The sequence below is a fragment of the Spinacia oleracea genome, chromosome 6 (genome assembly GCF_020520425.1).
Source record: "Spinacia oleracea cultivar Varoflay chromosome 6, BTI_SOV_V1, whole genome shotgun sequence".
Taxonomy (NCBI): domain Eukaryota; kingdom Viridiplantae; phylum Streptophyta; class Magnoliopsida; order Caryophyllales; family Amaranthaceae; genus Spinacia; species Spinacia oleracea.
The window spans coordinates 108,013,426-108,037,457 of record NC_079492.1 but is presented as its reverse complement, the minus strand read 5'-3'; the positions used below and the strand labels follow the sequence as shown (position 1 = coordinate 108,037,457).

The 24,032-nt window shown below is 36.9% G+C and overlaps 1 long non-coding RNA gene across 1 annotated transcript; it reads left to right on the top strand.

Annotated features, from left to right (window-relative positions):
• Positions 1-6,119: 6,119 nt before the first annotated feature.
• LOC110797720 (uncharacterized) lies at positions 6,120-20,161 on the top strand. Its single transcript, XR_002535924.2, has 3 exons — positions 6,120-6,488; positions 19,389-19,461; positions 20,067-20,161. It is a non-coding gene; the product is annotated as an uncharacterized lncRNA (long non-coding RNA).
• Positions 20,162-24,032: the final 3,871 nt, after the last annotated feature.

Sequence of the window (24,032 nt, the reverse complement as noted above, 5' to 3'; positions counted from 1 at the left end):
CAGCAAGCCGAGCGCCCAACATGGAGCTGCCACTGCCTCGCCAGGCCTAGTGCAAGGCCAGGCCCAGCAAGGCCTTTGGCGCGCGCACGCTGAGCGTGCTGTTGGGCTGCGAGCAGCGACTGCTCGTGTGGGCCGCAAGGCCTGCGCGGGTGGTGCGATGCTCGTGGCCATACGATGCTCATGTTCGTAACGAATCCTAATCCTACCGGAATTCGTGTATTGATTAAATCCTAATCCTAATAGATTAAATTTATTATTTAGAGTTCAAATAGGATTCTAATTAATAAATCCAAATCCTAGTAGGATTATAATTCCTTTTCCATACCTCTATAAATAGGTGTTTAGGGTCATAATTTATAGAAACAATTGAAGTATTCAAAGGTAAGATTTTCAAGAAAAATCAGCCACTCTCTTGCCCCTATTTAGCCGAAATCTATACTACCTTAAGGGCGATTCTAGTTGGTCAAGCTTAAGGCGGATCCGGACGTGCTGTGGACTATCTACGGAGGGACGACACTTGGAGTCTTAAAGACTTGTTCTTGTTCGGTTCGGGCGCAGCTAGGGAGGGCACGCAACAAAGTGTATGCATCTGAATTATGCTAAATGATTATGTGTGAATAATATGTTTCCTAACTTTACGGTTTTTTCGCATGATTTATATTTTGTCATATGTATCATAACCTAACTGTGGTATCACAAGCCTCTTATTACTTTCATAATCTAAATTGCATAAACATGGTTAAATTTTACAAATTTGCAAAGAATTAAAAGGGGTGATTAATTTTCGTAATTGTTAAGTAATTGAAAATTGCGTTTATTTAATTATATGTACGCAGTTTTTCGGCAGTTTCTTCGTTACTCATCCAAATCGAGTGATTTTTGTGTCGATTCCGCATGTAAAAGGCATTCTAAATTTTTGACAAAATTAACATTTTTCGGCCGAACCCAGAATTCCCAAATTCGAAGCCTAACTATGACTTTTCGGAGGTTTTAGTTTTTCGAACGCAAAAGTTTGTAAATTTAAAATGTTAAATTAAATATTTGTGATTCTTGTTGATAAATCTTGAATCTTTGATTGACCTACTTATATGTTTAACAAGTTTGAATGCCTAGCCTTGTTAATTATACAACCTAATTTGTAATTATGATTAATTTGTTGAAATTCGAATAATTTAGAATTAATTTGATTTTCATAATTAATTAATAATTTAATTAGGTACAAATGATTAAAAACCACCATAAAAATTGTTAATTTGTGTTAAATTTTAAATTTTTATGACCTAGATTTGAATCCATGTTAATCGTAAATTAATTGATTAATAAATTTTCGATTTTTCGCCCTAAAATTATGAAATTAATATGATTTATTAATTTGTCATTAATTTTGGAAATAAAAATTTTAATTTTTATGCAATTCGCTCATAAAACTTGCACGCACAAAGCAATGGACGCTACGTGTTACCTTTAAGGGGTGTTGTATAGTGCGGGCATGCGACGACGAGCAAGGGAGCTCGTCGCCCATGCGGTACGAATGCAACGAGCAAGGCGAGTAGCACACGAGCACAAGGCGGCAGCCCTGCCTTGCGTCGAGTGCTGCGATGATGCATGGGCGGATGGGCGAAGAAACAAGGCGAGCGAGAAAGGCAGGCGCGCGCGCGGGCAGTGAGGGGTGCCTCGCAGCAACGAGCGCTGCCTCGCCCAGCCTCGCCAAGCAACTGCTGCGCTACGAAGCAGCGAGCGATGCTGCGCGCAAGCGTGGCTCGGCTTGCTGCGTTTGTGTGTGGCAGCTGCTCGTGCCTTGCTGTGCGATCACTCGTGAGGGGCGATGCTGCCTCGTGGACTCGACGGGGCATGGGCGCAAGCCCAAGGCCTCGTCTTGACCCGATTGATGCGTTTTGAATTTAATTTTAAATTTTAAATTTTTAGTTCGGAAACGATTTTAATTAATTTTAAAATTCGTAATTTAAATTGTTTTCTTGGATTTTAATTTTGAATATTATAATTATTATAAATTTTATTTATACTAATTATTTGACTAAAATTAAATCTTGAATAAATTTAAATTCGTTTAATTCAACTGAAATAAATTAAATTAATGGATTCGATTATAAATTTATATGAGCTTTAAATTTTAATTAAATTTGTATGTTTCCGGTTATACTAGAAATACATTTTTATGTTTAAATTTAGTAAAGCATATGAATTTATTGGTTTAAGTTGGAGCATTTTTAGTCATAAACTCTTGATTAGGTCTACAAATCCTTTAAGGTTAAACAACTTGATTAAAATTAATAAGGACTGAATAATTGGTAGATTATTGGTGCAAATATTTATGTGATGCATAACGTGTTTTACTAACCAGCTATGTGGGCCATTCATGATAATGAATGGGTGAATGGTATATATTGTATATGTACTGTTTTGCAGGTTATGAATGACTAGTATGGCCCAAATAGGATAGAAAATATGGTCTGCGCTCCATTAATTTGAATGTAATTGGTCTAATGCACCAAATTTGTTTTTCAATTTAAATATGGTCTGCGCACCATCAAATAGTTGTAATTAGTTTAATTATAGCTTATCCTATTTGAAGAAAATGGCGCCTCCCACGGTGAAATTCAAGACGAAGTTACCATTTTCGAGACGGACTTTGAAGTTGAAGCTTCAAGATGAAGTCGGGCCATACTAGATCACATTTATCTTATGCATGCTTTAAGTTATTTATTGCTTTAAATATGTCTTAATTATGCATGAGATTGTGGCTTGATTATGTTGCATGATTAAGGATTTTAGTTCACTTAAAATCTAACCAACATAGTAAGAGCCTTAAGTTCCAAACTTAAAAATTGAGTTAAAAGGTGCCATGCCAAAATAAACACTTGCTTGGATATCCTTTACATCAATCTAGTAATAGTTTTCGCTCAGCGAGGTGTTACTTATTGGTCCTAAAGGGGTAAGGTACACAAATAATTGTGAGTACAAGTTAGTTTTGGTGAAACTCAACGATATAGTAAGGAGTCCTTTTATGTCGTGGCAAAATCGATAGGTTTACCTAATAAGTTCTTAGACGTACCTATCAACCAAGAGTAGTTTCTAGACTATTAGCAAAAGGCTTTTGCTTACCTAAAATATTTTAGAATTGAGTTTAAATACATAATGTGCTTAATTCTTCAATGGATTTTAGGATCTTGGAATCATTTAATTCACACCTGCCGGAACACATAACTCGAATAAAATGCTAATGACTTGTTTAAATTGCATGACTGCTTTAATTTTCAAGTTATTACTCATGATAAATGTTTAGACTTTGCATGCTTCAATGTATGTTTTAATTATTGTTTATAATTAAATATCTAGCACTGCAGTAAATCCTTTTAGAAAGGTAACAGTAAATTTCCTCGATTGGTAGTGAATCCAAGAACGATTCACGGAAATGAGAGAAAGTGAGCAATTTAAAATTTACGTTTCTTATATCGACTTTTATGGTTGTTTTCGAGTATCAAAGTCGAATGGAAAACCGATTGGTGCTTGTGAATTCAAAATACACTGTAGTTTTGAGATCATAAAGCATTGAGTTTAAACGCTCAGCTTTACCAATGGTTAAAAACCTAATATCCTTTTCCATTTAATTCTCGAATGAGTCTAGACCCTAGACATTCGAATAGATCGATGCTTAGAGAACTTTAGAAGCTTCTGGTAAGATCATCTAGTTGAAACAAAAATATTCAACATAAATGGTAAGAACCTTGTTGGAGTGACATTGGACATGTCTAACAAAGTATAAAAGTCAACACTAAAGAATTCAATTCTTAACACTATAAGGAAGGGTACAAGAAATAGGAAAACAAGGAACAAATGAAAGGAATTTACGATTTCGTTTCTACCTATAAGTTTATGTTTAAAGAGAAGTGACCTAGCAATCAAACTTCCTTGGTATCATATACCGCTTGAGGTTCTTACTTCGGTAATAACTCAAACAATGGAAGCTAGGCTACACTAATGGCCTACAAGTGGGAAATGAAGCATGGCAATGCTACATTAGTTGTAGGGTCATCTAGTTTGTTTTAAGTCCTTTCAAATGCTGGAACTTAATGGCTATTTTGTTCCATATTCAGCATACCGGCCTAAATTTCTGTTTTCAAACACAAAAGACTCACATTCAAGAAAAACAAAAACAATGTTTGTTTGTCTATTTGAATGAAATGGTCAATTACGGGTTGAGTCAATATGCTTGATTAAAACAAACAACTCTTTAACAATAAGAACTTTACTAGGTTCAAATCAACCCCTTGATTTGAGTTCCACTAATCTTTGGAATTGTTGCTTAGACCATATCAACAAGTTAACATTCATAAGCTCTATTTTAATGGACTTTTGAAAGTTAATTGATTTTTAGATCAATTCAAGACAAGCTAGTCTTACTTGTTGAAAGTAACAAAAGATATGAACTATTGTTAGAACGCCTAGACAATAGAATTCAAAGCTAAAGAAAGAGATTTTATGACTTTATTATTTCACCTAGATTTGAGTGAATGTTGGTTCATTTACTCGAAGTGATATAAGTTTGAATCTGTTTAGTTCAAAGATTCAGAAGTATAAAACCCACTTGGCAAGAAATCATAAAATGATCATCAATAATTGTGTGTAGTAAAATTCACAATCTAGCTCCATAAGATATGGCATTTCTAAATTGGAATGATCGAAGTCGATTGGTACTTGATTCGATCAATGATGGATCATAAAGGCTTTTCCTATAATTTCTAAAACAAAATTCTCAACTACCACCAAACTAAACCAAAATTCGTCAAAGCTATTGAAAAGTAATTTCAGAATATCTTTTCATCATATATCTAGAGAGTTCCTAAACTCAGTGGGAGCTTAGTGTTTGTTATTCAACAAACTAAGGCCCAAGTATAGATATACGTTTCATTGTGATTTATTCAAATGAGACACAAGGGTATTGTTTCTACCACGAATTTTTGTGAACATAATGTTTGTTTGCTCGAAATGATGTCCTTTTGGAGATTCGTTTCCAAAATGACAAGTGGGGGAAAATAGACCTCGAAAGTCTTCGAGGCAAACAACAAACATAAACGGACATTCCGGAGGCTTTTCGAAGTTCTTTAGAAAATCCGAACACGTATTCTTTAAGGACTTTAGAAGTGGCTTTAAAGAATAGACATCTCTTAGAAGACTTTACAAGTGCTTTAAGGAGAACAGAATATTCAAAGGACTTTCAAGTGGCTATTGATATTCTATTGTTTGATGTTCTATACCCAAGTAGGCATAGAGTTCAAGTCACTGGAACTATGAGATTCTTCTATTAGATAGTGAAGAAATATGGAGTTCAGGTCACTAAAGCTATGCGATTCTTCTATTAGATAGTGAAGAAACCTACAACTTGCAGCCAAACTATTATCATGTAGATTAATGAGTTTGTGACCTGTAAGAAAGCTATGACGAAACCCAGATTCCCTAAAATGGTTAGAGGCCATATATAGACTCAAATGTTTTAGATAGTTAAAGGCCATAAAACAAAATCAATGTTTTGATGACAAAATTGACATTTTGTGGATTTGCAAAAATAGTTTCTGTAACATCCCGTATTTTTAAGCCTCTTTTATTATTCTGTAATTTCGATTATTAACGTAATTACGTCCTATATTTTTCCGATATTATTTTTATTTATCGTATTATGTCTACCTTTTTATTGTGACATAATACCATTTTATTGAGCCCAATTTATTTTTGTACAAGCCCATTTCATTACTCCAAAATCTGATTTTATTCTTTGATATGGAAATTACACTTTTGCCCTTAAAATGTCAAAATTCCAATTGTGTTCTTTTCCCCCATCTTCTTTATACGTGTAATGGCCATAGAAGAGCTTGGTGAGCAAGCAATTTGACTTCTCTTCTTTTCTATAGCTGTCCAAATACATGGCAAATTTTCATTTCTCTACTCCTTCTATGCGTGGCATTTTGCTGCCAATTGTCTAAATTTTATTCCTATTTTCATGACTCATCCATGGCAATCAATTGTATAAATAGCACCCACATTACCGGTTGTCTTCAAGCTCAAAACCCCAACTGAATTTGATAATTTAATCCAAAAACCCCATTGATACAATTTGGAGTTTTCTCCTTTGTCTTACTTTCTGTTTCGGCCACCGCTGTGGACCACCGCTGTGGACCACCACTACTACCATCTCCGGCTGAAAAATTCCAGCCAGCCACCCGATTTCATAACTCCGACCCGGCGCCACCATCTCTTACTCGCCGGAGTCCACCATCCCTTGCTACTATGGCGCATTGTTGCGTGAGCTACTGCTCTGTTCTCGTTGTTGTCTGCTACTGCATCTTGTTTTCATCTCATATCAATATAACCTAAAGTATTATGTTATGGGCCTCCCATCATTTAAAGTGGGTCATGGGTTTTAATTGAGGGAGCAAACACCATTTGGGATTCTTCCAGCAAGTCACGTATAAGTAAGCTAATGAGTTAGTACTTTGTTTTCTTTAGACAATAACTAGTATAATATCATTACGCAAAATATTAAATTTGCATAAAATCTAAACTATATTTGTTGACAAATAACCAAAATAGAGCTTGTAGATATTTTCTAATTAAAATTAGTTATGTCGTATTTCATATCTTATTTGTTAAACAAATAAAAATAAAACAAATAAGGGTACGTAGATAAAATTACTTTCATTCTCACTCATCACCTGTGTGGACATAAAGTTCTCATATACCCTTTATTTCTATAGTTTATTCTCATATACCCTTTATTTCTATAGTTTATTCTCATATACCCTTTATTACTATAGTTATTCTTATCTACTCACCAAATACTCGCCCCACCATTTACATTATTACCCGATCACTTAACACTTACACACATCATGTACTTTATCAGATAGAGATGACTTTTAATTAAGGCGTGGTGGGTGCAGAGGATTGTCCCTCCACACTCGTGTTAGGTTATGATACATATGACACTACATAGATCATGCGGAAACAACCATTAACCCAGGACAACATATTATTTACACATAATCATATAGCATAATTTAGATGCATACTCTTTGTTGCGTGCCCTCCCTAGCTGCGCCCGAACCGAACAAGAACAAGTCTTTTAGGACTCCAAGTGTCGTCCCTCCGTAGATAGTCCACAGCACGTCCGGATCCGCCTTAAGATTGACCAACTAGAATCGCCCTTAAGGTACTAGAAAATTTCGGCACTTTTGAGCAAGATGTGTGTTTGATTTTCTCTCAAAAAAACTCACTTTTGAATACTTTGAAACTTATATATAAATTATGACCCCTAGGCCTTTATTTATAGAGTTATGGAAAAGGAATCGTAATCCTAGTAGGATACGAATTAATTGAAATTAGAATCCTACATGAATTCTATTTAATTAATTTATCCAATTAGGAATAGTAATTTAATCATACACTGACTCTTGCAGATTCAGGAATCACGCATGAGCACAAACTCACACACACACGGCAGCCACAAGGGCTGCCCATGCGCGTGCGAGCAGCAGCCCGCGCAGCACGGCCCACGCAGCCGTGGCCTCTTGGCGCGCGCTGGGCCTGCCTTGCGGTAGGCCTGGGCGCTGCCTTGGCTGGGCTTGTGGCGCGCATGCTTGCTGGGCGATGGCCCCGGCTTCGTGCTGGGCCTTCGTCCGGCAAGCCTCGTCCGATGCTAATTCGTACGATACGCTTCCGATTAAATTTCCATTTCCGGAATCTATTTCCGATACGAACAATATTTAATATTTCCGATTCCGGAATTAATTTCCGTTTCGAACAAATATTTAATATTTCCGTTTCCGGAATTATTTTCCGATTCCGGCAATATTTCCGATTCTGACAATATTTCCGTTTCCGGTAATATTTCCGATTCTGGTAATATTTCCATTTCCAATAATATTTTCCGATACGTACCATGTTTCCGTTTCCGGCAACATCTACGACTTGGATAATATTCATATTTCCGATACGATCCATATTTCCGTTTCCGGCAATATCATCGTTTCCGGAGTATTCATTTCTTGCCTGTGACGATCTTAGCTCCCACTGAAACCAAGATCCGTCGGTTCCGAATATTCATAGATGGAGTATTTAATGCCATTAAATACTTGATCCGTTTACGTACTATTTGTGTGACCCTACGGGTTCAGTCAAGAGTAAGCTGTGGATTAATATCATTAATTCCACTTGAACTGAAGCGGCCTCTAGCTAGGCATTCAGCTCACTTGATCTCACTGAATTATTAACTTGTTAATTAATACTGAACCGCATTTATTAGACTTAACATAGAATGCATACTTGGACCAAGGGCATTATTTCCTTCAGTCTCCCACTTGTCCTTAGGGACAAGTGTGCATTTCCTAATTCCTTTGTCGCTCGATGCTTGCTCTTGAACATAAGGTAAGAGTTGTCATCCTTATTATGTCCAGAGGTGTTCCTCGGTTTCAGAGTTCAACTGATCAAATAAACAGATAATCATAGCCTATGATTCATCCGAGCACGGCCATGCATTTCACAGTTTCTAGCTCTCCGAGTGGCCTTGTACAACTTTTAAGCATCTCATCCCGATTTATGGGAGGACAATCCCAATCTTGCGATCTTGAGATTAGACTTCGTTTGATAGGTGATTACCTGAGCGTTGCCTTTATAGCCTCCTTTTACGGTGCGACGGTTGGTCAACGTCAAAGCAACCAGTTCTCAAACAAGTAATCTCAAATCACTCAGGTATTGAGGATTTAGTGTCTAATAATTTAATGAAATTTACTTATGACAGACTTTCATCTCTTACAGTAAAGTTTCATAGGTCTTGTCCGATACTAGTCTTCCCAAAGTAAGTATCTATGCAAATGATTATGACATTGCCATGTCCACATAGTTCAAGAAACAGAACTACTAGTCATCTTGCATTCTAATCGTCTAACGTTTTCTATGCGTCCAATTTTATAGAAAACTCCGATTAGGGACCATTTTCAACCTTTGACATTCAAGTTCACTTGATAGACATTTCTTAGTCACAGGACTGGTCCTGACAGTCTATCTTGAATATATCGTCAAGTTGAAGGGACTCATCATTTAATAAACCACGAATTAAATGGAAAAATGAATTCCTTTCATTTATTGTGAATGATTAACCAATAATGTTTTACAAAGATTTAAACTCTAAAACTTTAAAACATTAAACAGAGACATCAAAGTCATTCTCCAATATGCTTGATTCCCATAGCTGCAGTGTGCGAGTTGTGCTTCGCTTGCGGCAGAGGTTTAGTTAATGGATCTGATATGTTGTCATCAGTTCCAATTTTGCTTATCTCGACTTCTTTTCTTTCAACGAACTCTCGTAGAAGGTGAAATCTACGAAGTACATGCTTGACTCTCTGGTGGTGTCTAGGCTCTTTTGCCTGTGCAATAGCTCCGTTATTATCACAATACAGGGCTATTGGTCCTTTAATGGAGGGGACTACACCAAGTTCTCCTATGAACTTCCTTAGCCATATAGCTTCCTTTGCTGCTTCATGTGCAGCAATGTACTCCGCTTCAGTTGTAGAATCCGCAATGGTGCTTTGCTTAGCACTTTTCCAGCTTACTGCTCCTCCGTTGAGGCAGAAGACAAACCCAGACTGTGATCTGAAATCATCTTTGTCGGTTTGGAAACTTGCGTCCGTATAGCCTTTAACAATTAATTCATCATCTCCACCATAGACCAGGAAGTCATCTTTGTGCCTTTTCAGGTACTTCAGAATGTTCTTGGCAGCAGTCCAATGCGCCTCTCCTGGGTCTGACTGGTATCTGCTCGTAGCACTGAGTGCGTACGCAACATCCGGGCGTGTACATATCATAGCATACATTATTGAACCAATCAATGATGCATATGGAATCCCATTCATTCGTCTACGCTCATCAAGTGTTTTTGGGCACTGAGTCTTGCTTAGAGTCATTCCATGAGACATGGGTAGGTAGCCTCGCTTGGAGTCCGCCATCTTGAACCTATCAAGCACCTTATTGATATAAGTGCTTTGACTAAGTCCAATCATCCTTTTAGATCTATCTCTGTAAATCTTGATGCCCAATATGTACTGTGCTTCTCCTAGATCCTTCATCGAAAAACATTTCCCAAGCCAAATCTTGACAGAGTTCAACATAGGAATGTCATTTCCGATAAGCAATATGTCGTCGACATATAATACTAGGAAAGCAATTTTGCTCCCACTGACCTTCTTGTATACACAAGATTCGTCTGCGTTCTTGATGAAACCAAAGTCACTGACTGCTTCATCAAAACGTATATTCCAGCTCCTGGATGCCTGCTTCAATCCGTAGATTGACTTCTTTAGCTTGCATACCTTTTTAGCATTCTTTGGATCCTCAAAACCTTCAGGCTGTGTCATAAACACAGTTTCTGTTAAAACGCCGTTTAAGAAAGCAGTTTTGACATCCATCTGCCATATTTCGTAATCGTAATATGCAGCGATTGCTAACATTATTCGAATAGACTTTAGCATTGCAACTGGTGAAAAGGTTTCATCGTAATCCACACCGTGGACTTGCCTGTAACCTTTTGCAACCAATCTAGCTTTGAAAACTTCAAGTTTCCCATCCTTGTCCTTTTTCAGTTTGAAAACCCATTTGCTTCCAATGGCTTGGTAGCCATCTGGCAAATCGACCAAATCCCATACTTGGTTTTCAGACATGGAGTCTAATTCAGATTGCATGGCTTCTTGCCATTGCTTGGAGCTAGGGCTCGTCATAGCTTGCTTGTAAGTCGCAGGTTCATCACTTTCAAGTAATAGAACGTCATAGCTCTCGTTCGTCAAAATACCTAAGTACCTTTCCGGTTGAGATCTATATCTTTGCGATCTACGCGGGGTAACATTTCTAGATTGACCATGATTCTCACCAGATTCTTCTAAAGATCTCTGAGTTTCATCCTGAATGTCATCTTGAGCATTCTCTAGAGTTTGTTGTTCGACTCGAATTTCTTCGAGGTCTACTTTTCTCCCACTTGTCATTTTGGAAATGTGATCCTTCTCCAAAAAGACACCATCTCGAGCAACAAACACCTTGTTCTCAGATGTATTGTAGAAGTAATACCCCTTTGTTTCCTTTGGATAGCCCACAAGGATACATTTGTCAGATTTTGGATGAAGTTTGTCTGAAATTAATCGTTTGACGTATACTTCACATCCCCAAATCTTAAGAAAAGACACATTTGGAGGCTTTCCAAACCATAATTCGTATGGAGTCTTTTCGACAGCTTTAGACGGAGCTCTATTTATAGTGAGTGCAGCTGTATTTAGTGCATGTCCCCAAAATTCTAATGGAAGTTCGGCCTGACCCATCATTGACCTGACCATGTCTAGCAAGGTTCTGTTCCTCCGTTCTGACACACCGTTCCATTGTGGTGTTCCAGGAGGAGTCAATTCTGATAGAATTCCACATTCTTTCAGATGGTCATCAAATTCATAGCTCAGATATTCACCGCCTCTATCAGACCGCAGTGCCTTGATCTTCTTGCCTAATTGATTCTCTACTTCACTCTGAAATTCCTTGAACTTGTCAAAGGATTCAGACTTATGCTTCATTAGGTAGACATAACCATACCTACTGAAGTCATCAGTGAAAGTGATAAAGTAGCTGAAACCACCTCTAGCATTTGTACTCATTGGTCCACATACATCTGTATGGATCAAACCCAATAGTTCATTTGCTCTTTCTCCAACTTTAGAGAAAGGTTGCTTTGTCATTTTGCCAAGTAAACATGATTCGCATTTACCATAATCCTCTAAGTCAAATGGTTCTAGAATTCCTTCCCTTTGAAGTCTTTCTAAGCGTTTCAAGTTTATATGGCCTAATCGACAATGCCACAGATAGGTGAGATCTGAATCATCCTTTTTGGCCTTTTTGGTATTTATGTTATATACTTGTTTGTCGTGATCTAATAAATAAAGTCCATTGACTAATCTAGCAGATCCATAAAACATCTCTTTAAAATAAAACGAACAACTATTGTCTTTTATTATAAAGGAAAATTCCTTAGCATCTAAGCAAGAAACTGAAATGATGTTTTTAGTAAGACTTGGAACGTGGAAACATTCTTCCAGTTCCAAAACTAGCCCGGAGGGCAACGACAAATAGTAAGTTCCTACGGCTAATGCAGCAATCCGTGCTCCATTTCCCACTCGTAGGTCGACTTCTCCCTTGCTTAACTTTCTACTTCTTCTTAGTCCCTGTGGATTTGAACATAAGTGTGAGCCACAACCTGTATCTAATACCCAAGAAGTTGAATTAGCAAGTATACAGTCTATAACGAAAATACCTGAAGATGGAACGACTGTTCCATTCTTCTGATCTTCCTTTAGTTTCAAGCAATCTCTCTTCCAATGCCCCTTCTTCTTGCAGTAGAAGCATTCGGATTCAGAAGTGGGTTGACTGACCTTTCTCTTTGCAGATTTGGCGCCAGTTTGCTTAGTTGGGCTGGCCTTGTTGCCACCTTTCTTAGCATTCCTCTTCTTTCCAGATTTCTTGAACTTGCCCCCACGCACCATAAGCACATCCTGCTTATCACTTTTGAGCGTCTTTTCAGCGGTTTTCAGCATACCGTGAAGCTCAGTGAGCGTTTTGTCCAGACTATTCATACTGTAGTTCAGTTTGAACTGATCATACCCGCTATGAAGAGAATGGAGGATGGTGTCTATAGCCATTTCCTGAGAAAATTGCTGATCCAGCCGACTCATATTCTCAATGAGTCCAATCATTTTGAGAACATGTGGACTTACGGGCTCGCCTTTCTTAAGCTTGGTCTCAAGAATTTGCCTATGAGTCTCTAATCTTTCGACTCGAGCCAGATCTTGGAACATGTTCTTCAACTCACTGATGATTGTGAAAGCATCTGAGTTGATGAACGTTTTCTGCAGATCCGCACTCATGGTGGCGAGCATTAGACATTTCACATCCTTGTTGGCATCAATCCAACGATTGAGGGCAGCCTGAGTGACCCCGTCGCCAGGAGCTTCGGGCATCGCCTCATCTAGGACATACTCCTTTTCTTCCTGCATAAGAACTATTTGCAAGTTCCTTTGCCAGTCAAGGAAGTTTTTCCCGTTCAACTTCTCCTTTTCGAGAATTGATCGAATGTTGAATGAATTGTTGTTTGCCATATTAAAAAACTACAATTGAAAAGAATAAACAAATAAATAACCATTCACAGTTTCTCTTAATAAACTTAAATTCTAGCATACATGCATAATTCAATGTTTATTAAGCATTTTATTCAAGTTATGTGTTCCGGCAGGTGTGAATAAAATGATTCCAAGATCCTAAAATCATTGAAGAACTAAGCACAGTTTGTCGACTTAATCCTAGAACATCTTAGGTAAGCAAAAGCCTTTTGCTAATAGTCTAGAAACTATTCTTGGTTGATAGGTACGTCTAAGAACTTATTAGGTAAACCTATCGAATTTGCCACGACATAAAAGGACTCCTTACTTATATCGTTGAGTTTCACCAAAACTAACATGTACTCACAATTATTTGTGTACCTTGCCCCTTTAGGACCAATAAGTAACACCTCGCTGAGCGAAAACTATTACTAGATTGATGTAAAGGATATCCAAGCAAGTGTATATTTTGGCATGGCACCTTTTAACTCAATTTTTAAGTTTGGAACTTAAGGCTCTTACTATGTTGGTTAGATTTTAAGTGAACTAAAATCCTTAATCATGCAACATAATCAAGCTTTTGATCTCATGCATTTTAAGACATATTTAAAGCAATAAATAACTTAAAACATGCATAAGATATTTGTGATCTAGTATGGCCCGACTTCATCTTGAAGCTTTGACTTCAAAGTCCGTCTTGAAAATCTCCGTGGGAGGCACCATTTTCTTCAAATAGGATAAGCTATAACTAATTACAACTATTTGATGGTTCGCAGACCATATTTGAATTGAAAAATAACTTTGGTACTTTAGACCAATTACATTCAAATTAATGGTACGCAGACCATATTTTCTATCCTATTTGGGCCATACTAGTCACTTCATAACCTGCAAAACAGTACATATACAATATATACCATTCACCCATTCATTATCATGAATGGCCCACATAGCTGGTTAGTAAAACACATTATGCATCACGTAAACATTTGCAGCAATTAATCAAGGGCACCAATAATCTACCAATTATTCAGTCCTTATTAATTCTAATCGAGTTGTTTTAACCTTAAGGATTTGTAGACCTAATCAAGAGTTTATGACTAAAAACGCTCCCACTCAAACCAATAAATTCATATGCTTTACTAATTTTAAACATAAAATTGTATTTCTAGTCTAACCGGAAACATACAAATTTAATTAAAATTTAAAGCTCATATAAATTTATAATTGAATCCAAAAATTTAATTTAATTTCAGTCGCATTTAAATTAATTCATGATTTTAATTTTAGTAAAATAATAAGAATAAATTCCATTTATTATAATTATAATATTCAAAATTAAAATCCAAGAAATTAATTCAAATTATTAATTTTAAAATTAATTAAAATTACGTGAACTGAAATTTTCAAATTAAACATTCAAAACGATCTAATCGTAACGCAAACACCCTACGCGTTGCACGCCCATGGGCCGTACGCACACAGCCATTGCTGGCCATGTGCGCGCAGCCCATGCGCTCGTAGCATAGCTGCTGCTGTCCCAACGCAAGCCTCCGCATAGCGCCCATCGCACGCGAGCTATCGCTCGCAGCGCGCGCGCGCGACATCGTTCGCTGGCGCGCGAGATCGCTCGCTGGGCGCGCAAGCTCGCTCGCTGCGCGCGCGAGCCATCGCTCGCTGGGGCGCGAGATCGCTCGCTGGCGCGCGAGATCGCTCGCTGCGCGCGCGCGAGCCATCGCTCGCTGGTGCGCGACATCGCTCGCTGGGCGGGCGACATCGCGCGCTGTGCGCGCGAGTGATGCTGTGCGCAGCGCTCGTGGCACGCGAGCTTGCGCTCGCTGCGCGCGAGGCTGCGCGCACTTGTGCGAGGCAGCGCGCGTTGTGGCGCAGCTCGCTTGCTGCCCACACGCGACTGCCTTGGCTCGCCCCTCGCCCATGCCCATACGTTCATTGCTCGTGGCACACGACACAAGGCAGGGCTGCTGCCTTGCGCTCGTGCACTACGCCCTTGCTCATTGCATTCGTGCCGCACGGGCGACGAGCTCCCTTGCTCGTCGTCGCATGCCCGCATTATACAACACCCCTTAAGGGTAACACGAAGCGTCCATTGCTTCGTGCGTGCAAGTTATTTGAACGAATCGCAAGAAAATTTAAAATTTATATTTAAAATTAATGACAAATTTATAAATATTATTAATTTCATAATTTTAGGGCGAAAAATCGAAAATTTATTATCCAATTGATTTCCGATTGTTATGGATTCAAGTCTAGGTCATAAAAATTTAAAATTTATCGTAAATTTACAATTTTTATGGTGGTTTTTAATCATAGGTTTCTAATTAAATTACAATTAATTATGAAAATCAAATTAATTCTAAATTATTCTAATTTTCAACAAATTAATCATAATTATAAATTAGATTGCATAATTAACAAGACTAGGCATTCAAACTTGTTAAACATATGCAGTAGGTCAATCAAAAATTCAAGATTTATCAACAGGAATCGCAAATATTTAATTTAACATCTTAAATTTACGAAATTTTGCATCCGAAAAACTAAAACCTTCGAAAAGTCATAGTTAGGCTTCGAATTTGAGAATTCTGGGTTCGGCAGAAAAATACTAATTTTTGTCAAAATTTTAGAATGCCTTTTACATGCGGAATTGACACAAAAATCACTCAATTCGGATGAGTAATGAAGAAACTGCCGAAAAACTGCGTACATATAATTAAATAAACGCAATTTGCAATTAATTAACAATTACGAAAATTAATCACCCCTTTTAATTCTTGCAAATTTGTAATATTTAACCATGTTCATGCAATTTAGATTATGAAAATAATAAGGGGCTCGTGATACCACTGTTAGGTTATGATACATATGACACTACATAGATCATGCGGAAACAACCATTAACCCAGGACAACATATTATTTACACATAATCATATAGCATAATTTAGATGCATACTCTTTGTTGCGTGCCCTCCCTAGCTGCGCCCGAACCGAACAAGAACAAGTCTTTTAGGACTCCAAGTGTCGTCCCTCCGTAGATAGTCCACAGCACGTCCGGATCCGCCTTAAGATTGACCAACTAGAATCGCCCTTAAGGTACTAGAAAATTTCGGCACTTTTGAGCAAGATGTGTGTTTGATTTTCTCTCAAAAAAACTCACTTTTGAATACTTTGAAACTTATATATAAATTATGACCCCTAGGCCTTTATTTATAGAGTTATGGAAAAGGAATCGTAATCCTAGTAGGATACGAATTAATTGAAATTAGAATCCTACATGAATTCTATTTAATTAATTTATCCAATTAGGAATAGTAATTTAATCATACACTGACTCTTGCAGATTCAGGAATCACGCATGAGCACAAACTCACACACACACGGCAGCCACAAGGGCTGCCCATGCGCGTGCGAGCAGCAGCCCGCGCAGCACGGCCCACGCAGCCGTGGCCTCTTGGCGCGCGCTGGGCCTGCCTTGCGGTAGGCCTGGGCGCTGCCTTGGCTGGGCTTGTGGCGCGCATGCTTGCTGGGCGATGGCCCCGGCTTCGTGCTGGGCCTTCGTCCGGCAAGCCTCGTCCGATGCTAATTCGTACGATACGCTTCCGATTAAATTTCCATTTCCGGAATCTATTTCCGATACGAACAATATTTAATATTTCCGATTCCGGAATTAATTTCCGTTTCGAACAAATATTTAATATTTCCGTTTCCGGAATTATTTTCCGATTCCGGCAATATTTCCGATTCTGACAATATTTCCGTTTCCGGTAATATTTCCGATTCTGGTAATATTTCCATTTCCAATAATATTTTCCGATACGTACCATGTTTCCGTTTCCGGCAACATCTACGACTTGGATAATATTCATATTTCCGATACGATCCATATTTCCGTTTCCGGCAATATCATCGTTTCCGGAGTATTCATTTCTTGCCTGTGACGATCTTAGCTCCCACTGAAACCAAGATCCGTCGGTTCCGAATATTCATAGATGGAGTATTTAATGCCATTAAATACTTGATCCGTTTACGTACTATTTGTGTGACCCTACGGGTTCAGTCAAGAGTAAGCTGTGGATTAATATCATTAATTCCACTTGAACTGAAGCGGCCTCTAGCTAGGCATTCAGCTCACTTGATCTCACTGAATTATTAACTTGTTAATTAATACTGAACCGCATTTATTAGACTTAACATAGAATGCATACTTGGACCAAGGGCATTATTTCCTTCAACTCGTACCCACCTAAAATCTCATTCTTATCCCTGCCACCCACAAATGTATGCTACCCATCTATAAAATAAAATTCATTCTCGTTCCATCACCCACCCGTTTATCCAAACCCACCATATATCCTTTCTTTTTGTAGTTTTCAATTTTAAAATCTACTTTAGAGTATTTGCCAATTTGGTTGTCTTATTAGAGTAATTGAATAAATAAATAAAATGTTATAATATGTTGGTTAGTTGTAAAAAATACTATTCATGATCAATTAGATGAGGGATATGCGAGTTATTGGGAGGGTACAATTTAAAATTCATCCTTGCATTGTCACCTGAGGCATATACTTTTTCTATCCGCATCACCCACCAAATCAAACTTTCCTACAACCCTTCCCACTTAGGGCGTTGCATAAGGGTCTCCCAAAAACCCGCCTCACTAACAATGTAACATACCTATATTTGGTCAATATTACACGTTACCTTGAGTTAACTGTCTAATAAACTCACTCCAACCTTTTTGATTGTCCCACGGCCAAAATTTACTTCATTATGAATTGAGTGTGAAAAGTGCACATGAGTTGATAAAGTGGACAATATGAGAAGAGATAGAGAGGGATCAAGTGGGAAAATTATTGGAGTAATCTCAAACGGACATACCAAAGATGAATATGAGGCAAATAAAGGTATGGAAGGACTACTGAATAAAGAATTGTGAAAGAGTTGGGAAGTGATCTTTTTAAGATAACTTCTTCCGTTTCTATGTAGTTGGAACGTACACTTTATCACCCTTAAATAAAAAGGAATCAAACTTCTTTAATATAAGGGTAAAACTGAAAAGGGGTTCCATTATTTTATTTGGTGTTTGAGAGATTATAATTAGTAAATAGATTAAAGTGAGGGTGAAATGTCAATCATACAAAATAGTTTTCCATTTGTAGGGTGTTTCAATTTTTCCGTTTTAGGGAAGTGTTGCAAATAAAATAAAAAACAGAGAAAGTGCTTTTTTAAAATATTTGATATTCTTTTCTTATAAGTACTACGTAGTTGGAGAATGTATAATATTGTAATAGTCATATTATAAGTACTACGAAGTCGGAGTACGTATAATTTAATAATAGTCCTATTATAATTTCACCAGTATTATACTACGAAATGTATATAGAATGTACTCTCTCTATAATATTTTTCATATTATCTTTGTGGTATATAGACAATAGGTGTCAATAAAAATTTAAATTAAATAGTTTCTTTTTAGTGAATAGATATTATTTTACCGTATATTCAATAATATAGATTGTGTGATCTATATATACTAATACAAACAATATACATTTCGGCAATAAAAATGAAAAGTAAAATTAAAAATAACATGTGTTAGCACCACGTTGAGGTACCCTCTCTTTTAGAATAGCATATAGATACGTAGTACATTATAATGTCTTGTATTATGTACCATATTTCAAAAGTTAATAACATTAATATTTAGATTAAAAAAAGTAGACATGAAACGTGTCATCTTTACCGGTAGTATCCTGAAAACTTATGTAGTATAATTTATATATGCTATATTTTACAGAATATTCATTTTAAATGGTAATTTACTTAGTGCACCATATTTACATAACGTTTACATAAACACGGGTATAGAATATTTACTTATGCATATTTTTTTACATTTTCTATTTTTATTTAGTATTTTTAGAATGTTTATTATTAAAAGAATCTTTAAGATTAATATTGGCAAACAATAATATATTCTCTAGTGCATATTTTTCCTTAAATAAGACAACTTGAATTTAGATTAATAACTTTAATTATTTTTTAATTTATAAGGGAGGCGAATCATGTAGTGACATTTGTCATCACCACATTGATTTCCTCTCTTTTAGTATAATATATATAGATTTTAAATATATGATTAAGCAAATGATGAAATTTTATTATTCATATTAAGGTTGTCAACATAACTAATTTTAAGGATTACTAATTAGTACGGAGCTCATGGGGGATTAAGGTTAAGCATCGAGGTAATTATTATGTCTAGCATTTTATCTTATATGCCCGTATATGTTGTGTAACTATTATGTCCAGCATTTAAGTTTATATGCCCGTATGTGAAAATATATAATTATATGTGATTATGTGTTTATTATGTGTTTTATGAGGTAAATGATATGATATATGTTTATGATTATGATCATGAGGTTATGATGTTAAAGACGTTGTTCGGGAATAATTACGATATTTATAAAGTTATTTTAAAGAAAGACGATGTTGTTTTTGTCGGCATGGAAAAGTGAACTGAACTAGTAAATGGGCAAGTTACAGGTGGAGGCCATGTTAAAGTTAAAGTTTGGGAAACAGTTCCCCCCTGAAAAGATGTAAGAAAAGTCCCGCCAAAACCTGTACTTGCCAATGAGCTGTAAAGGAAACGATTCCTTGCCGACACAGTTTTCAAGATAACGAGATTGAGTTAGTTATTTCCGAACAATAAATGCTAATGATTGATATGTGCCAAATGATTTTCAAAATAAAACCGTTTTGACGGGCTGGAGTAATATTACTGAGTTTTCCACTCATTTTTGGATTTTTCTGTGTTTTTCCTGTTTTCTATTTTTATGATGATGCACAGGTTCGATTAAGGAGCTCAAGTTGCTCAAATGAGAGTTATTAGTGGAGTTGGTAATTTATTTTGGAGATATCGAGACGAGAAATTATTTATTATGGAAATCTTGTTATTGAGTTTTTGATTATGAGAATATTGATTATTATTTTATTTTTGGGAATATTGTATTATTTATTGAATGTTATTAAGGATTATTTTATTTGTGGGCCCATAACCTACAGGTCCTAGGATTAATTAAGCCTAATTTCGTTGCTAATGATCAATTAAGTACGGTTTATTACCGATAATTAAGGAGCCGAAAAGTCGGGGCGTTACAGTTTCACACCTATTGGTTGCAAATTTGTTTTAAGGATATAAACCATCAAACATAGAATTGTGTTCAAACACAAAGCTAGATTAGTTGCTAAAGGTTACAAGCAAATTCATGGCATGGATTGTGTTGAAACCTCATGCATAATCGTAATGCTCAAGTCTATAAATCAAGCAATGATTGCATATTGGTACATATGGCAATTGGATGACAAAACGTATTCCTCAATCAAATGTTGGAATAACTATGTACATGGTATGTCATAGGATTTGTGGATCCAAATAAATGCTTGAAAAGGAAAGCTAGCTTATAAAATCTAAGTACAGACTTAAGCAAGCAATTAGGAATTGGAATTGTATTTTAGTGAAGCTAATAAGCATTTTAGTTTCATAAAATGTACATGATTCTTATAGATATATAAGAAGTGTAGTGGGAGTACATAAAACTTAATTGGTCCTATGTGTATCACACACATATCTCTCTATTGTGAAATAACATTCAAATGCTAATGACTTAGATTTGAAATTATTCATCAATGATGGACCAAGGCGAAACTTAGTACATACTGGGTTATAGGATCTATTTTACAAAGATCTTATATTATTGTTTTGGATTAAGTAATGGAAGTTACTAAATCAAACACGAAAGACTCCATTGGAGATATTTGACCCATATGAATAAATCTAAGTAATGAATGTTTGAACTATGTATAAGCATTTACTAAGTTAAACATCAAAGGATCCAAGTGAGATTCTTAAACCTATATTATATGTCAACAAATTTAGCTGAATTCAGTATCTACTGAAACTAGAATGAGCTAAAGTTACATGAATAGAATTCAATTGGGAATTATTCTACAAAAGAATTTATCATGTATGATATAATATGAGGATCGCCAAAAACGTATCGTATGACTTTAGGCATGACGAACACATACCAATCTCTATTGATCTAAGTGAAGATCAACTAGATTGAGATCAAGAATACTTATGGTACTTGAAAAGGTACATAGGAATAGTTCTTGATTCAAGGAAATAAAGATATGCTAAATATTGATGCTACACGCATAAACACTGGCAAAGGATCAAGCAAGATTCCCTTGGAGTTAACCATTGGCAAGGACGAGCTATAGAGCATCGTGTTTTGAAAATGGCAACATGGGTTGGAGACCATGAGTTGTTGCGTGGGAAATTAAATATTAATTTCTATGTTCTAAGATATAGTTGGAAAGTCTTCCGCATATCTGTGAACTGCTTGGATAAGTAAATCCAAACAAAGCATCACTAGCAACCTAAACAGTTGAAGTAAAAGTACTTATTGCCTAAGAAAGCAATAAAACAGGGTTGTTTTAAAGAGTTCTTCACTGAACTTGTGTAGATCACCTGTCTGCTGGCTTGATGGTTCTTCATTGCAAACGAAGTAAGAAAGACTAGATCACATAATAAACAAACTCAGAAGATCTTATCATCATATCTCGAAAAACATTCGATGAAAAGGATATTAAGATTGGCAAAGCATGATAACTAAACCTATGCAACAAGTGAGAAGCAACACTCACATTGTAGCACTGGAAATCAAGCATAGCTTTGAAATTCCATGAACTGTTTTAGAATATGGGTTTGAGGCCCATGGTTGTAAAACATTAGGGTTGAACATTTATCATATATGAAATGTATTTTCATATTCCATTTAATCTTGGTTTAGTATTAAATGATGAGTCCCTTCAATATGACGATATATTCAAGATAGACTGTCAGGACCAGTCCTGTGACTAAGAAATGTCTATCAAGTGAACTTGAATGTCAAAGGTTGAAAATTGTCCCTGGTCGGAGTTTTCTATAAAATTGGACGCATAGAAAACGTTAGACGACTGGAATGCAAGATGACTAATAGTTATGTTTCTTGAACTATGTGGACTTGGCAATCTCGAAATCATTTGCATAGATACTTACTTTGGGAAGACTAGTATCGGACAGACCTATGAAACTTTACTGTAAGAGATGAAAATCTGTCATAAGTAAATTTCATTAAAATTATTAGACACTAAATCCTCAATACCTGAGTGATTTGAGATTACTTGTTTGAGAACTGGTTACTTTGACGTTGACCAACCGTCGCACCGTAAAAGGAGGCTATAAAGGCAACGCTCAGGTAATCACCTATCAAACGAAGTCTAATCCCAAGATCGCAAGATTGGGATTGTCCTCCCATAAATTGGGATGAGATGCTTAAAAGTTGTACAAGGCCACTCGGAGAGCTAGAAACTGTAAAATGCATGGCCGTGCTCGGATGAATCATAGGCTATGATTATCTGTTTATTTGATTAGTTGAACTCTGAAACCGAGAAACACCTCTGGACATAATAAGGATGACAACTCTTACCTTATGTTCAAGAGCAAGCATCGAGCGACAAAGGAATTAGGAAATGCACACTTGTCCCTAAGGACAAGTGGGAGACTGAAGGAAATAATGCCCTTGGTCCAAGTATGCATATAATATTAAGTCTAATAAATGCGGTTCAGTATTTATTAACAAGTTAATAATTCAGTGAGATCAAGTGAGCTGAATGCCTAGCTAGAGGCCGCTTCAGTTCAAGTGGAATTAATGATATTAATCCACAGCTTACTCTTGACTGAACCCGTAGGGTCACACAAATAGAACGTAAACGGATCAAGTATTTAATGGCATTAAATACTCCATCTATGGATATTCGGAATCGACGGATCTTGGTTTCAGTGGGAGCTGAGATCGTCACAAGCAAGAAATGAATACTCCGGAAATGATGATATTGCCGGAAACGGAAATATGGGTCGTATCGGAAATATAAATATTATCCAAGTCGTAGATGTTGCCGGAAACGGAAACATGGTACGTATCGGAAAATATTATTGGAAATGGAAATATTACCAGAATCGGAAATATTGCCGGAAACGGAAATATTGTCAGAATCGGAAATATTATCGGAATCGGAAAATAATTCCGGAAACGGAAATATTAAATATTTGTTCGAAACGGAAATTAATTCCGGAATCGGAAATATTAAATATTGTTCGTATCGGAAATGAATTCCGGAACCGGGAATTTAATCGGAAGCGCATCATACGAATTAGCATCGGACGAGGCTTGCTAGACGAAGGCCCAGCACGAAGCCAGGCCCGCGCCCAGCAAGCCGAGCACCCAACATGGAGCTGCCACTGCCTCGCCAGGCCCAGCGCAAGGCCAGGCCCAGCAAGGCCTTTGGCGCGCGCACACTGAGCGTGCTGTTGGGCTGCGAGCAACGACTGCTCGTGTGGGCCGCAAGGCCTGCGCGGGTGGTGCGATGCTCGTGGCCATACGATGCTCATGTTCGTAACGAATCCTAATCCTATCGGAATTCGTGTATTGATTAAATCCTAATCCTAATAGATTAAATTTATTATTTAGAGTTCAAATAGGATTCTAATTAATAAATCCAAATCCTAGTAGGATTATAATTCCTTTTCCATACCTCTATAAATAGGTGCCTAGGGTCATAATTTATAGAAACAATTGAAGTATTCAAAGGTAAGATTTTCAAGAAAAATCAGCCACTCTCTTGCCCCTATTTAGCCGAAATCTATACTACCTTAAGGGCGATTCTACTTGGTCAAGCTTAAGGCGGATCCGGACGTGCTATGGACTAT